At 47.7% G+C, this 15,583-nt stretch overlaps 1 protein-coding gene across 5 annotated transcripts in view; it reads left to right on the plus strand.

Annotated features, from left to right (window-relative positions):
* Nucleotides 1-1,293: 1,293 nt before the first annotated feature.
* ARHGAP35 (Rho GTPase activating protein 35) overlaps nt 1,294-15,583 on the plus strand; it is a 115,032-nt gene continuing 100,742 nt past the window's right edge. For 3 of the 5 annotated variants that reach the window (XR_003591585.3, XR_009596227.1, XM_004015332.6), the window contains exon 1: nt 1,294-1,392. The gene's annotated coding sequence lies outside the window, so the exon portion shown is untranslated. Of the gene's footprint in view, nt 1,393-2,150; nt 3,679-15,583 lie in introns of those variants that run through there. The other 2 variants (XM_060398142.1, XM_060398141.1) reach the window with 2 other exon arrangements.

The raw sequence follows: 15,583 nt of genomic DNA on the forward strand, positions 1-15,583 counted from the left end.
CGATCCGTACTTCCGGAGGGCTCCCAGAGGAACCCCTCTTCAGTTCAGAGGAAGGAACTCAGGGGTTACAGCGGTGCCCCTTCCCATCACTACTATTTCCCCTCTGGGCGCCCAAACTGACATTTGATTTGCAGTCATTGGCACAATGTTGACTTGGAGGCCAGGGATGTATGCGGGACCAGGCCCTCTCCCGTCTCCCGAGATTTGGGGATCACGGAACCCAAAGCAACTTGTAATAATGCGCGCGTTGCCTGCAAATTTTCTTCGCTGCCAGGGAAAAGAGCACGCGCTTCGCAGCCCCGCCCCTTCTTCCGGAACGACGAATTTCGAGGCTCCTATTGGGCTGGGGAGGGCCACGCCTCCCCGTGTCCCCCAATCAGCTCCCCACTGGGTGCACTCCCTCCTCCTCAGCCCCGCCTCACCGCCCCACGTTACGTCGCTCCTTCTCTCCTCCTCCGTTATCCCGGGGGCTGCGCTCGCGCGGCAAACCCACCTCCCCTTGCCTCTTATTGGCTGGTCAGGTCCCGCGCGAGCGGGATCGCGCCCTTCGCCCCCGCCCCCAAAGCCGGGCCATGCCTCTCCCCTCCCGCTTTCTCCAAGAGCCGGCGCGAGAAGGGTTTTGGTTGCTTCTGGTGCGCGCAAGGGTGCGCGCGCCTCTCGAGGACCACTCCCTCCGCCTCGCGCGAGTAGCCGCAGCGGCTGGCAGTCCTACCCGCGCACGCGCTCTTGTCCACTCCAGTCCTCTGCTCAGTCGCGGGTCTCGCGCTCTGTCTGGCGCTGCAGCCACCGCAGTAGCGGCATTTTGTGTGTGTGTGTTGCGGGGGGGGGGGGTGCGGGGGGGAAGAGAGCGCACGCGCACTGCGCCCTCCGCGCCGGTTCCCTGGACGCGGCCGCTGCGGTGGCAGTGAGTCCCTCGGGCGCGCACGCGCTCTCGCTTCTCCCCGCCACGCGCCGGTTATCCCCTCGCGGCGCGCGCTTCAGGGGCCGTTATCCCCCTGCAACGGTCCCCGCGCCACGCACGCGCAGTAGAGAGGGGGAGCGCGCGCGGGAGCGGCGGCCGCAGGAAGGAGGCGCCGCCGCCGCCATTGCGAGGGAGGGAGGGAGCGAGCGAGAGAGGCTGGTCCGCCCTCCCCCTGGTTCCCGCCCCTCCCCCCTTCCCCTCCCCGCCCCCCCGCCCCGAGGGAGAGCCGCGGAGCGGCGGGAGGAGGTGGAGGAGGCGGAGGAGGGAGCCCGCGAGGGAGGGTCCGCCCGGCCCCCCGCCGCCGGAGCCGCCGCCGCCGCCGCCGCCGCCTCAGCCGCCGCTGGACGAGGAGCAGCAGAACATGGCGCCGGGGCCGCCGTCGCCGCTGCCGGGATCCCGAAGGCCAGGGCGGCGCTGAGGGCGCCCAGCTGGTGAGTGCGCGAGCTCGCGGGCCCGGGCGGCGAGGCCGGGCGCCGCCCCACTGCGGGGTCCAGGGGGAGGCGGGGACGGCGGGGCCCGGAGCCCGCGAACAATGGAGGAGCCGGAGGGGGAGGGGAGGGAGCGGCCCCCCAGCCCCCGGGCTCCGTCGGCCCCGCCGCCTCGCGCTGCGGCCCGGCCAGCCGGGGCCCGCCTGCCCTTCGGACTTGCCCCTGCCCGCCGCAGCCCTGCTGTCGCCGCGTCTGCCCCCACCCTCCAATCCATTGAGATCTCCGTGTCTGCCTCGGCTTCCCCCCACCCCCCGACTCCAGCCACTCTGCTCCCAATTCTGCGCCTCCGCCTTCTCTCTTCCGCCCCTCAGTAATGCCTTTCGCCCCCCCCCCCCACCCCTAGACTCTGCAGTGCTCTTGGGACCCTCCCGCATCCCTGAATTCTGGACCCCCACGTTCAGATTCGTGACCCTTCTGCCTCCTCCGATCCCGCTCTCAGCACCCTGGGTCCGTCCCCTATGTCCTGTTCCCCTCCGCTGCTGCACCCCCAGGAGCTGTCCGTCTAGGACCTGCGGTTCCACCTCCTCGGTGATTCATCCGAGACCCTGTTCATCTTGGCACTACTGCCCCCAGGTCTTCTCCTTGGGCTTAATTCCACGTCCCTCTTGGGCCCTACTGCCCACTGACAAAACCTGCCGCCTCCTCCCGGCCCCGCTCCCCATGGGATACCCCTGGACTCTGACCCCTGCCGATCTCGATGCAGTCCCCTGCCCCCTCTTGGACTCCAACGCGCCATGCTCGCCTCCTCCCCTCCGATCTTACTCCATTTTTTGCCATTCAGATCCTTGCCTCTCTTCCAGACCCTTTTGCCTCCCCACTCTGCCCCTCGTCCAGTCTAAGATCTTGCGGTGCCCTCCAGCCTGCTTGCTTTCTGACTTGGCTTTCCTTGAAGCAGCCTCCACCCCCTTCTCCGACCCTGCAGCTCTCTCGTTCCTGCCGTTCAGTTCTCTGACCTTTCTCCCTAACTCAGCCTCGCCGCAGCCTGACGCCCTGCAGTCCTCGGTTGAGGTTTCTTCTCTCCCCCACCTCCTTATTGGCCCTCTTTGGAGCCGTTGCATTCATTTGTTCCCGCTTCCTTTGCCCTGTCTCCCCTTTATTTCTTCTTTGCTGAAGACCTGCTTGCAGCCTGTTTCTCCAAGGCATGTCCTCTCTATTTGGGCCCTTACTGAAAGACTGGGAATTTCTCTCTGATCCATCACCTCCCTTCCCTTCCCATTCTGCATCCCAGACCTGCCCCAGATCCTTTTTACACCTGCTCTTGGCACTTGTTCAATTCCACCCCATCCCCTCTAATGTTTTCCTCCCAGCTCTGCCCCTTTGGGAGCTGTCCACAGTTGTCCACCTATGTTTTGGACCCATTTTAATTTTCCTACTGCTGTCTCCTCTTGAAGTGGTCCCCTTTAAGTCTGGTCATCTTGTGACTGCCTCGCCTCTCTGTTGCCTCTCAATTCTAAGTTTTCCCCCTGATCTTCTCCCCCCACCCCATTTTGATTCAGCCCTCAATCTCCACTCTCTCCTTTCTTGAATGGGTCCTCCCCCTTTTACCCTGCCTCTTACCTGGTTTTTTGAGTCTCCTTCCTCTGGGTCTGCTCAGTATAGAGATGTTTCCCCAAGCCTTCCTACCTGTCACTCCCCTCAGCCCAGCTTCCTCTTGAAGCTGTCTCAGTTCTTGACTAGAATCTCCGTCCCTTTTGTGATCCCTCTCGCAGTTCTGGTCTTCATTGCCTGGGTTTCTCCCTCATCTTTTCTTTCCTGTTGTATCTTGCTAGACTGCTTCTCTTCCCTTGTAGTTCCTATCAGATTTGCTTCTCCCAGCTCCTCTCTTGACCTGCCTGTTCCCCACCGGGTTACTTCACCTCTTCAGGTATGCCTTTCTGTAGTCTCCATCTCACAGCTTTGGGGAGGAAGGGACTGGGTTGGGCCTAGGATGCTTATGTTCACATTTAGACTACAGATTCGCTCAGCACTCTGACTCTGAGGGTTTTATCTCCAGGGATCCTGTGAGATCTGGGTAAATAGCTGGGGTTGGTTGATTAACAAGTGCTCTCTCGAGTCGGGGAGTGTCGCCCCTATTTCCCCCACTTTGACCAAGCGAAGTGATGGTGGAGGTAGTTCTCTTTCCATTGCCCCGCTTTTCTTTCCCACTCCCATTTTGCTTCCCCGCCCCTTTGAGTCCTGAGGCTTTGCAGTTTTGTGTCCTTTGGAAAAGGAGAATGCAGCTGCTCACAGGTCAGTCTTCTCTCTCTCACTTTGCCTCCCTCCTCTTCTCAGCTATCATAAAGAGGCAGTTGTACCCTCTCCCCCTTTCACCTCCAAGCCAGCATCTTTTAGGAGAACTTAGTGTGTTTTTTTGTTTGTTTGTGTTTTCCAGCTGACAAGTCCTATTTTTATTTCGCCTTTAGCTGGAGAAATGCCAGTTCTCAACTTCTCCCCAGCCCCACAGAGGTTATGGCCACACTTGGTGATTACTGTTCTGGGTCTGCAGAAGCTGCCAGTCTTGCTTGGCTTCCTTGATGGCCTCTGGTTTGCTCTGTGACCTTTGGGAAGGGTTGAAGGAAGGTGGGCTTGTTTCTTTTTCACCTCTGCCCCAGGAAGGATTCAGCTTCCTGGTCTTCAAAATGGTGAGGGCCTGGCTTTGGAAAGCTCTTTGCGGTTGTTTGTTGAAACAGAGAGTGCCAAGTGTCACTCAGATTTCTGCCCTCTGGTATTGCAGGCGCTTCCAGCTGCAGAAGCTGAATTCCTCTATGTAGCTGCATGCTTGGGAGAAGGAGGGAACTCATTGGTGAACCAGGAGTATGTGGATGGGCCCTGACACTCCCAGGCCTTTTGACCGCCGTGATTTGGTAGAGAAATGAGTGCCAGGGACGGGCTGATATGATTGGATTTTTGGTTTATTACCTGAAAAATGTACCTTGCTGCCTTTCCCTGAGCTGTTTTCTCCAGTGATCTTCTGTCGGAGGTGGAATATAGGAAATTCATTCAGAGGAAGAGGTGGTTTCACAGAAAACCATCCAAGCATTCTCCTTCCTTAATTTGGAAGAGGGAACCTTTTGCATGTTCTAGGTTCATTTATTTTATTTCTTAAGTAGATCAGAAGCCTGATTTTTTTTCCCCCCTGTGCCCTAGGGCAATTGCATATTAAAGCAGCCATCCAGCTGTGAAGGAGCATTTACTGGAAGGACTTTCTTAACTGAGCTATGATCAAACTTTGTTTACTTCACCGCTTAAATTTAGAAATAGTTCTGTATGAATACATGTGAAATAAAAACCATTCGTTGTCATCTACAGAATTAGACCACTGACTCATCAAACATTAGGGCATTTGTATATGAGACAGTGAGAGGGAATGAATAGTAGATCCTTATGGCTCCTTTTGCCTAAGTTCTCAGGACTTTAAATTTTGTGACAAGCAGAATCTGGTAAATTATCTTTGACATTTGTTTTCACCATTATTGACTTGAAGGTTTTGGTTCATTTTTGTTCATTTCTGTTCGTTTGAGGAAAAGAATTCTGATGAATTCTCTGAATTTATTTGAGTTTTTATGTTGCCTATGTTGGTATAAATAGTTGTTTTGGTTTTTATTCTTAATGTGCAAGTGACAGCTGATTAAGAATAAAAACAACTGTGTATGCAATACTGCTTAAATTTGTGTTCCAGGTTTTCACTTCACTGGCAGCATAGGAAGTTTCTGCGTGCCCAGAGCCTAAGTTTACATAATAGGAGGAGAGGAGACAGAAGAACAAAGAGCTGTTTTTCTTCTGAGACTGGGAACTGATGTTCCAGAGATTGTCAGATTTCTCTGATGGTGACAGAGGCTCCAACCCCTGTATCAGCATTTGTTTTCATGATGGAATTGGGTGCTGCAGAAATCTGAGGTGATAGCCTTGGCCTTCTGGAACATTTAATGTGCCAGTTGGGGGTGGGGTGTGGAGTGGGGGCAGGCAGTAGGTGACTGTTTTCAACCTAGTAATGTGTCTTCAAGGGCTCTTGCCCTGCTTAGAAAATCTTTGTTATTACTGGCCTGATTAGGATTGTCTTCATTTTTTTATACTAGCCTTAATTTTTGGCTATGTCCGCCCTCCCTTATCTGTTGCCCCTTTTTTCTTGCCATGATGAAGGCCAAAGATTTAGGACAATAAAAGGATGATAAAATAGTCATTCCTGGGATTCCCTGGCAGCCCAGGGGTTGGGATTCCACACTTCCACTGCAGAGGGGTGCAGACCCCTGGTTGGGGAACTAAGATTTCATAGGCTATAAGGCCTGTGGCCACACACACAAAAACAATCATTTTTCTTGATCCTAGACGCATGGAAGGAGTTGTCTGTGTGCATATCCATGGACCTGATGGTGACTTGTTGACAAAGGACAGTCTGGGGAGTGTGAGGGTTGTATAGGTGACTGTGACCTACAGCCTCACAGGTGTGGTCAGTCTGTATATAAGGAGGAAATGCACTGGGCCAGTGCAGTTGGAGATCGAAAAGGTGAGCCTGGTCATCTCCCTCTAGTCTTGCCTGCTTTCCCCTCCTCCATCTGCTGTGCTGTTCTGAGAGGTGCTGGGCCTCCTGTAGGGCCTTTTGGTGGTAATGTGCTCTGACTATTGTCATTCACCCACTGACAGTGTAAACAGTGTGTTAATATACCCAGTCTCTGTGACAGTTCATTGACCTTCCAGTTCAGTCACTTAAAATTGCTTTTCCACACTATATGAAATAACCTTGGAGAGTCTCTGTTTGAAGAGGGAAGTGACCAGCAGAAACCCTTGGCTTTGAAACAGCAGTTTGAAGATCAGTGCCTAGTCTAGCCTCCTCAGTTATATTGGGGAAATGGAAAGCTTGCAAGGGGCATGATGACAAGGCTTCCTGTCGTAGCTGAAAGAGTATCAGACATACAGGTAGGAGACCTGGTCTAGGCTCCAACCTGTTAGATGGACTCTTGGACAAAGTGCTTTACCTCTCTGGGCTTCTCATTCCCAGCCTGAAGTCTTGTGTGCCAACCAGCTCTAATTGTAGATTCTTGTTCTGGATCACAGACGACAGGACACCTGGGATTGTCCTCTTGGTACTACTCTTAACCCCCCCACCCCCAACCCCGTCCTGCCCCCATCAAATCCTGTGACCCAGAATGGGCCAGGCAGTGGTGGGGCAGGGGGCTCTTTCCCCAGGGGATACCGTAAAATGAATTGCGTTATCTCTGTTGTATGCTTTTTCTTCTTCTTTTTTTTTTTTTTTAATATTTATTTGTTTTTGTTTGTTTATTTATTTGGGTGCATTGGGTCTCAGTCACGACGTGTGGGATCTAGTTCCCTGACCAGGAATTGAACCTCTGGCCCCCTGCATTCAGAGCTTGGAGCCTTAGCCATTGGACCACCAGGGAAGTCCCCTGTTGTATGTTTTTTCAAATATAAAATAAACACTTGCCTCTTTTTCAGCCATTCGCATGAAGGTAGTTTATAATTTGGGGAGAAAGGAGCATCCAGATTGTATTAACTACATAACTGAAACCATATACCTCCTAAAAAACAGTATGAAAATTTTCAAGCTGAGTCATTGTTGACCTAGGCTCTCAAATAGCAGTGGTTTGAATAGCACTTGAATTGCTGGTATTAAGAAATGCAAACAAATCTTTCATGTTCATCTTCTCCCAAATTTATTTCTTTTTAATTTTTGATAGAATGCTTTATCAGACTTGGTCTATGAGGAGTTCTTGAAAATAGTATTGGGCATCTGTCAGGCTCATCTTCATTGCTTTGCTTTGCTGATGTTCAGAGACACCATTAACTTGATGTACTAGCAGAGAACCAGCCGTGAAGCATCCTCACAGGAAAGTGATATTTGTTTTAGTCAAAAGTAGGCAGCCTTGCCTGTGTGCTTTATCTTCCTTTGTTGGGATGGACACGTTGTCGTTTTGTGAAATTTGCAGCAGTTGTGAGGTGCATTGTGCATCTGTAGGTGCTTCAGACTGTTTCTGCTTCCTTAGTGTCTGCATTCTTTTTTGGAAACTGTTCTCTTGCTGGTCACCATTGTAATACTTGTGCTTGGTAATCAAACTTGAATAATTGAAAGACAGCTTCCTATGGTAAAGAATGTTGAACTGATCATGAAGAAACCTGGGTCCTAGCCCTGGCTCTGCCGCTTACCAGCTGTGTGACTGTGGCCAAGTCATTTCACTTCTGGGCTGCAGTTTTTTCATGAGGAAAATGAAGGGATTATACTAGTTGGTTTCCATCATTTCCAGTCTTACCTAAATACCTGTGCCCTCACTACTGCTGACTGAAGCCATGCTGCTGCCAAAGACTTTTTTCTTTTTGGGGGGCATGCCTGCCGCTTAAAGAGTTTCAAGCCTAAAAGTGGCCGTTACGGTTAGTATACACATCTCCCCGACGTTTTTGACATGCCCTCCTGCTCAGCACTTAATCCCTATACACACACACACACACACACAGCCACACACATGCACACATATCATAAATGTCTTGACCAGGGCTACGCAACTAATATATGATCTAATTTATGGTAAGCTCATGTTACGAATCCATATCTGTCTGACTCTAAAATCTGTCTTTACTTTATTAGACTGTCTTGCCTCTCTGGGCTATAAGAATAAGCTGTAGTTCAATTCCTTGAGGAATTGTAGTCAGTTATAAACAATTAACTATATATGTAATATGGGGTGGGGTGAGGGAAGTAAATGTTGAATAGACTATTCTTACTAATTTCTAGCTGTTCCGGAGGCGGTCCCATAGTAATCTGAAAGATTCTCATATTCAGAGACTGAGCAGCATCAGGTTCCATATCCCAATATTTTAAAAGGAATCCCAGCCACAAGTACCAGCTTATCTTTGTAGTCAGTATTGAAGAAGTTGAGCATTTTATTTCTGACCTGGATTCACACCTGAGGTAGCAAAACTATAAGTAAATTTATCTAACAGAAATAAGGTAGAAATGTTTGGTTATGGAGTGGCCTTAAATCCGTTTTTTCTTTGGCAAATAGAAAAGTGTCTGAATAGCTCCTAATTGAGAGATTTTATTCTGAGAAAACTGTCTGTGCAGCTAGAAATGTATATATGAAAATATGCTTTGCCCCTTGACTTAGTTGTATGGAGCTCCCTATAATATATATTTTTTTAAATTCCAATTCAAAAAGTTCTTAAACAATGTTGAGGTGCAAGAATGTTTCCCAGCTACAGCTAATAGCCCCCTGAAGTGTAAAATACTATTGTTGCATGGTACTTCTTCCTGTCTCCATTTAGAGATAGAAAGGTCAAAACCAAGGCTTCTCTATTTCAGCCTGCTCTACTTAAGAGTAAGATAAAGGAAAATGAGTACTGTTAATTGCCACGGGCAATTAAAAAGGATTCTTTGTTCAGTACCAAATTGATTGTGTACAAATGAAAGTCAGCACTGCATTAATACAAGATTATTAGATTCTTGAAATCAGCATCTTCAGCCGGAGTGGCTTTCACTTCAAGGGAATTGTTTCACTGGGAATAGTGTACCTAAATGCTTGGTCATTTAAAGTATCACTAGGTCTTTAGTTTTCAAAAATGCTTATTAAGTTTGTTGGTGGAAGACTGATGGGTGCCTCTCTTGTAATACTATTTTTAATGGACTGATATCATTAAATACTTTAATGCTACTGACATATAGGGAATTTATTCCACTTTGGGCAGTCAGTTGAAGAATGCAGATAAAACCTTTGATAGATGAGGAAAAGGGCCTCTTAACTGCTGCGGGAGTGGGCTGTTGGCATATGCCTGGTGTTAGTAGCCACAAGGCTTAAAAATGGCCACTTTAGCTAAAGTGGTTATAATTTGACGTGTATACAAGGAAGATATATTTTCTTACATACATGTTGTGGGCTTCCCTGGTGGCTCAGACTGTAACTCGTCTGCCTGCAATGCGGGAGACCCGGGTTCGATTCCTGGGTCTGGAAGATCCCCTGGAGGAGGAAATGGCATTCCACTCCATACATGTTGTACAGACCCCTTTTTCATATGCTGAGGCATAATTTTCTTTTTCACAGATTTTCTTTTCCCCTATTCAGTTCTTCTTTTTTAATTTTATTTTCTCCCACACAGTTCTTAATAAATTGAAAACTATTTGAGAGTCTCTATCTATAAGGTACTTCTCAGGACTTTAATATACAAATGTGAATGTGTGGGATCATATTTTTAACTTGTACAAGTTTGTTCACAGTCACATACCTGATGATGAATGGGTTACTAGTGATCTCATACAAATTAGAAGTGTCAGAAGCATCTTGTACTTACAGATCTCTTCTATGTGTGTTATAATTGCAGATTTTTGGGGTCTCTGTTTACTTGGAATTAAAAGAAAATAGGTATGGTCACTGCTCTGCCTTCACGATGGGACTGGCAGACAGGCAGACTGGGGCAAACTTTCTGGAAAACAGTTTGGCAAGAGATACAATCCTTGGTCTGGTTATAGGTATCTGTATTGACCAAGAACTGGAGATGAGGACCAAAATTTGATATGAATATGTTAATTATAGTGATGCCTATTGGGGGAAAAAAGAAACAATCTAAATGTTTTAACTTTATGGGAATGGTCACTTTATGGAAAAGTCTGGAGTCATAAAAAAGGATGCTTTTGGAGAATTCTTGACATGGGAAAGTACACGCAAAATGAAGTTAAGTATGAGAGAAAAGCAGGATATAGAACTATAAACAGCATGATTCCAGTTATTTTAAAACATATATGGGAAAAAGTGGAAGAAGCCTGCCTGCGTGCTATTAGTATTTGTCTCTGTGTTGCAGAAATTTGAGTGATTGATTTTTTTCTGAGTTTTCCCAACTTTTCTAAAATGATTTGCTATTTTTGATTCAGAGAAAAAAATTAAAAATATTTTTTGCAATGTGTTTGTATTATATTTGGTTTTTCTTGAAAACATGAAAGAAAAATTGAGCTGAAAAGCAGGAACTTAGTAATCATGGGATCTGTTGGAGTTTAGTACCTTTGAGGGTAAAGGCAGATACACATCTTAGAGCAGTAATTGAGTTAATGATAGCAGTATAGCCTTCCTGGGTGCACTAGTGTTGAAGAACCCACCTGCCAATGCGAGAGATGCGGGTTTGATCCCCGGGTCAGGAAGATCCCCTGGAGGAGGAAATGGCAACCCACTCCAGTATTCTTGCCTGGGAAATCCTGTGAACAGAGGAGCCTGGCGGGCTACGGTCCATAGGGTCACAAAGAGTTGGACACGACTGAAGCAACTTAGCAGGCATGCATGCATAGCAGCATTACCACGCAGTAGCAACAGTTGCTTCCTGAGTGCCAGGAGGTTCCTGTGTGTTCCCTCATGTCCTCCTCACCATAATCCTCTGCCCTGAGGTAGGTGGTAGAACAGTGCGGGGACTGAGGCTCCTAAGGGCACTTAAGGCCACCAGGCTGACAGGTCAGCAGTCTGGTTCAGAGCTTTTGCTTGGAGCCCTTACATTCTAGCACTTTCTCTGGTGTGCCATATACTTTACAGAACTGATTTCATCCCAGAGATGAGAAGAATAAAAGTCTTACTTCCTTACTGATAGCTATACGCTAGTCACTCAGTCGTGTCCACCTCTTTGCAACCCCATGAACTATAGCCTGCCAGGTTCCTCTGTCCATGGAATTCCCCAGGTAAGAATCCTGGAGTGGGTTGCCATTTCCTCCTCCAGGGGATCTTCTTAACCCAAGGATCTAATCCAGGTCTCCCGCACTGCAGGCAGACTCTACCATCTGAGCCACCAGGGAGGCGCTGTTCTCTTCAGCATGATATCCCCCTGCCCTCAGCCATGCTTGTTTTAAAGGAGCCATTTTCTCGGTCACAATCAGAAATGGACATGGAGCTAGTTATGTCCTCCTCTTTATGGGCCAAAAATCTTTAAGAGTTAAATTATTTCACATTTGATTAATTGTACTATTAAATTAAGGACTGTAAAGCAGAAGAGGAAAAGAAGAGGGAACATACTAATTCTTTGTAGCTCCAGCGGGTAGAGGTGTAGGGAGACAAGTAGTTTTCCTTTATCCTCCCCGTTGGATTTATACCATGTAGAGTACCAGTTGTACAGAACAAGTCTTCTCTCTGAGAGTTGACACACCGTTTATAAAACAAAAGCAGTTTTTCCCTTATAGGTAACACAAGGAACACCCTGTTTCTGTACCAGAAAGTAAAAAATGTAGAAGACCAGTGGCCTAATTTTTTTTTTTTTTTTTTTGATCTTGAGGAATTAAGTGTGACTGAACATTCAAACACAAGAATGCATTGACCAGGAAGGTAGATGTCATCTTATTATGAGAAAGAAAGTGATCTAAGTTCATGTTTTGTTTTGAATAGGGAATAATTTGGAAATTTAAATTCTCACCTTCTTTGTATTGTTGTTACCAACAAGACATTTGCACACAAGACACCACCCTTATGGCAGAAAGTGAAGAGGAACTCAAAAGCCTCTTGATGAAAGTGAAAGAGGAGAATGAAAAAGTTGGCTTAAAGCTCAACATTCAGAAAACTAAGATCATGGCATCTGGTCCCGTCACTTCATGGGAAATAGATGGGGAAACAGTGTCAGGCTTTATTTTTGGGGGCTCCAAAATCACTGCAGATAGTGATGGCAGCCATGAAATTAAAAGATACTTACTCCTTGGAAGAAAAGTTATGACCAACCTAGATAGCATATTGAAAAGCAGAGAGATTACTTTGCCAACAAAGGTCCATCTAGTCAAGGCTATGGTTTTTCCTGTGGTCATGTATGGATGTGAGAGTTGGACTGTGAAGAAAGCTGAGCGCCGAAGAATTGATGCATTTGAACTGTGGTGTTGGAAAAGACTCTTGAGAGTCCCTTGGACTGCAAGGGGATCCAACCAGCCCATCCTAAAGGAGATCAGTCCTGGGTGTTCATTGGAAGGACTGATGCTGAAGCTGAAACTCTCAATACTTTGGACACCTCATGCGAAGAGTTGACTTACTGGAAAAGACCCCGATGCTGGGAGGGATTGAGGGCAGGAGAAGGGGACGACAGAGGATGAAATGGCTGGCTGGCATCACCGACTCGATGGACGTGAGTCTGAGTGAACTCCGGGAGTTGGTGATGGACAGGGAGGCCTGGCGTCCTGCGATTCATGGGGTTGCAGAGTCGGACACGATTGAGCGACTGAACTGAACTATACTGAACCTATATTTTCACTGGCTGTTCTTTGTTTCACCAGGGAGAGCACTGAAGACCTGATGTGCGTTTGTAGTGGGGGGGTTGATGGTTAGGTATCAGGAAGAAATTGGAAAACAGCTCGGAAGCGCCACAGGACTTTTCCTTTTGTTCTCTCATTTATCCTGTGAACCCATCGCTTTTATCCTAGAACAAACACATCAATAGGAGCACGGTATTTGTTGAATTAAAGATAGGACTTTTGAGAGAAACCAGGAAAACTAAAGCCTCTGAAGTCTTTCAGTCCTTAGACTCTTGGGTTTCCTCTAGTGACGTAAAGAACCCTTTCTTTTCATTTTGCTTCTTACCAGCTTTTGACCTTGGACGTCATTTATCTCGCGTTCTTATGTGTAAAATGGGCCTCAGTACTATTCTGCCTGCTGCAGAGACTTTTTGTGTTCAGATTTTTTTTTTTTTTTTTGAGTGCTAAATGCCAGCAGTGGATGTGGAAATTCTGTCACATTGGACAGCCTTTCAGTTTTCTGGGAGGATGAAAAGGAGCAGTGTGATTAATGAAGCTGCTTAGGTAAGCCAGCATGTTCGAGTGCCTCAACGAGAGCCTGGAGATGTTTTTGGATCCGTGGAGCAGCAGTGCTGTCGATGGGCATCTTGTAATTGCGACCGCAGCAGCCAGTTTTGGGGTCTTCCCAGGGTCTCACCCATCTCCATGCTGTAGGTCACAGGCCACAGAGCAGCATTAGGACTGAAGCCGCAGCTGCTCCTCCCGTGGTGACGCGTGACGGCGGCTGCACCCCAGTCCTGCCTCCTGGCAGCTCTGACCCCCTGACATTGTTGCCTTCGGGCACCTCGTCCGTAAGAAGGGGGAGCAGTGTCTGCTCACAGGTTCACTGTGCAAATGAAACAGTGCCTGGCCACAGTAAACGCTTTGTAATGTCATTATTTGTGCCGTGGTCTTGACTTTTACAGGTCAGTTGACAATATGGTGGTGAGGCAGAAAAAGTGTTAATTTACCAATTTTTAGTTTTGCCAAGGAGGACGTTTTAAAAACGGGCAGGGGGGAGCTACTCACTATATTTTGTTAAAAGAAAAGGGTCCACTGTCAGAGTAAAAGAGTGCCATTTTCCTTTTTTGGCGGGAGGCACACTTCTGGCTTGCAGGATCTTAGTTCCCCGACCAGGGATCAAACCCTGGTCTGCCTGCAGTGGAAGCATGGACCTCTATCCCCTGGACCACCAAGATTGCCCAAAAGATAGCCTTTCTCAAGGAAGTTGGCAGCTTTATACAGACACACAGGTGTATGTTTCTAATTCTCAGTTTTACATAGACTGGGAAAACTGCCACAGGCCAGCACCAGTTGTATGTAGACAGGCATTAGGTAGATTCCTGTCCTAGTTCGTCCATTTATTGTCACCTTAAATAAGCTCTTTGACTTCTCTGAGCCTTCTTTTTCTCGTGTAAAATAAAGATACCAATTGCTATCTCACAGGGTTGTAAGAAGCCAGGGGAACTTATGAAAAACGTGTGGCATATGGTAAGTGTTGAGTTGATAGAGACTGTCACTCTCAAATGGTTGGTTAAGTATTAAGCCAGGTAAGCGAAATCCCCTGTGCTTTGTGCCACTGGGAATTCCAAGAAGTAGGGTGTCAGGCTCGATGGCAGAAACGTCTGCAGGGGTGTCTGTCTCTCCATTCTTCCCTCTCTCGTTTATTCTCAGCAAGCCTCTGGAGACGCTAAGCAGAACCTGACTGTTAAGTAAGTCCAGATCACTGGTGTGGTCTTGTGTATTCCTCTACGGTTTGGCCATCCTGCCTTCCCAGCCTGGTCACTCCTGGTCTCCTGTTCTTTCTCTGCCTCTGTTTTTGGTGAAGCTGGTTCCTCTTGAGAGTTCTTTACCTTTCCTCCAGTTGGTGAATTTCCTGTTCACCCTTCCACATCCTCTCAGGTGTCCACTATTCTGAGGCCTTTCTTCCAGGGGTTTTCCTCAGCTCTGTTCCATTAGCACTTTGCTGGTGACGTTAGACACATCCCTTGTTTCGTGTAGTGATGTGTTTGTGCAGTTCTGAGTCAGCAGTCGCAGAACACCCCTGTTGTTTCCTTATCCCTGCGCCGCCCCCAGCCCAGCCATACAGTTGTTCTCTTTGGAGACATCAGTTTTCTACCAGGGTTTTCTTTTCCCTTCCAGAGTTGCTTTTTGCGCACGTAAACAAGCAAATAGAAATGATACATGCATTCCAATAAAAGCATACTGTGATTACTGTTCTGCGTCTTCCTTTTTTTCACTTAATATTTTGGGAGATGGTCAGTGTTAACACAAAGGAAGCTTCCTTGTTCTTTTTCAACAGCTTCATGGTATTCCAGCATACAGATACACTAATCAGCTAATCTCCTAGTGATGGACATTGGATTTGTTTCCAGTTCTTTGCTCTTGCAATCAGTGCCGTAGGGGAAACTTGAAAATAATTTGCACAAGTGAGATTATTCCTGGAGGTGAAATTCCTAGAAGTAGAAAAGTTCTTCTCTTTTGGCTGAATGGCTTGTGAGATCTTAGTTCCCTGACCAGTGATTGAACCCAGGTCACCGCAGTGAAAGCGCTGAGTCTTAAACACTAGACCGCCAGGGAATTCCCGTCTCCTACCTCTTCCTTTTTTAAGAAATTTCTATTTTTGGCTGTGTTGGGTCTTTGTTGCTGTTGCTGCGCGGGCTTTTCTCTAGTTCGATGAGTGGGGGGCTTCTCATTACGGTTGCTTCTCTCGTTGTGCAGCACGGTCTCTAGGGCACACAGGTTTCAGTAGTTGCTGGTAAGCCAAGATGGATTTTTGAAAACCATTTTGATACCCTGAGTCCTGATGTCGGGGATGTGTGGCTAGATCCTAAAGCTTGCTGAAGTTCTGGCGGCAGTCCCCTGTGGCTTTGTGTATTCTGATGGCCCATAGGACACGGTTGGAAGATGACTGTGTAGCTCACTCAGCTTGGG

This window comes from Ovis aries, chromosome 14 (assembly GCF_016772045.2).
Source record: "Ovis aries strain OAR_USU_Benz2616 breed Rambouillet chromosome 14, ARS-UI_Ramb_v3.0, whole genome shotgun sequence".
In the NCBI taxonomy this organism is placed as follows: Eukaryota; Metazoa; Chordata; class Mammalia; order Artiodactyla; family Bovidae; genus Ovis; species Ovis aries.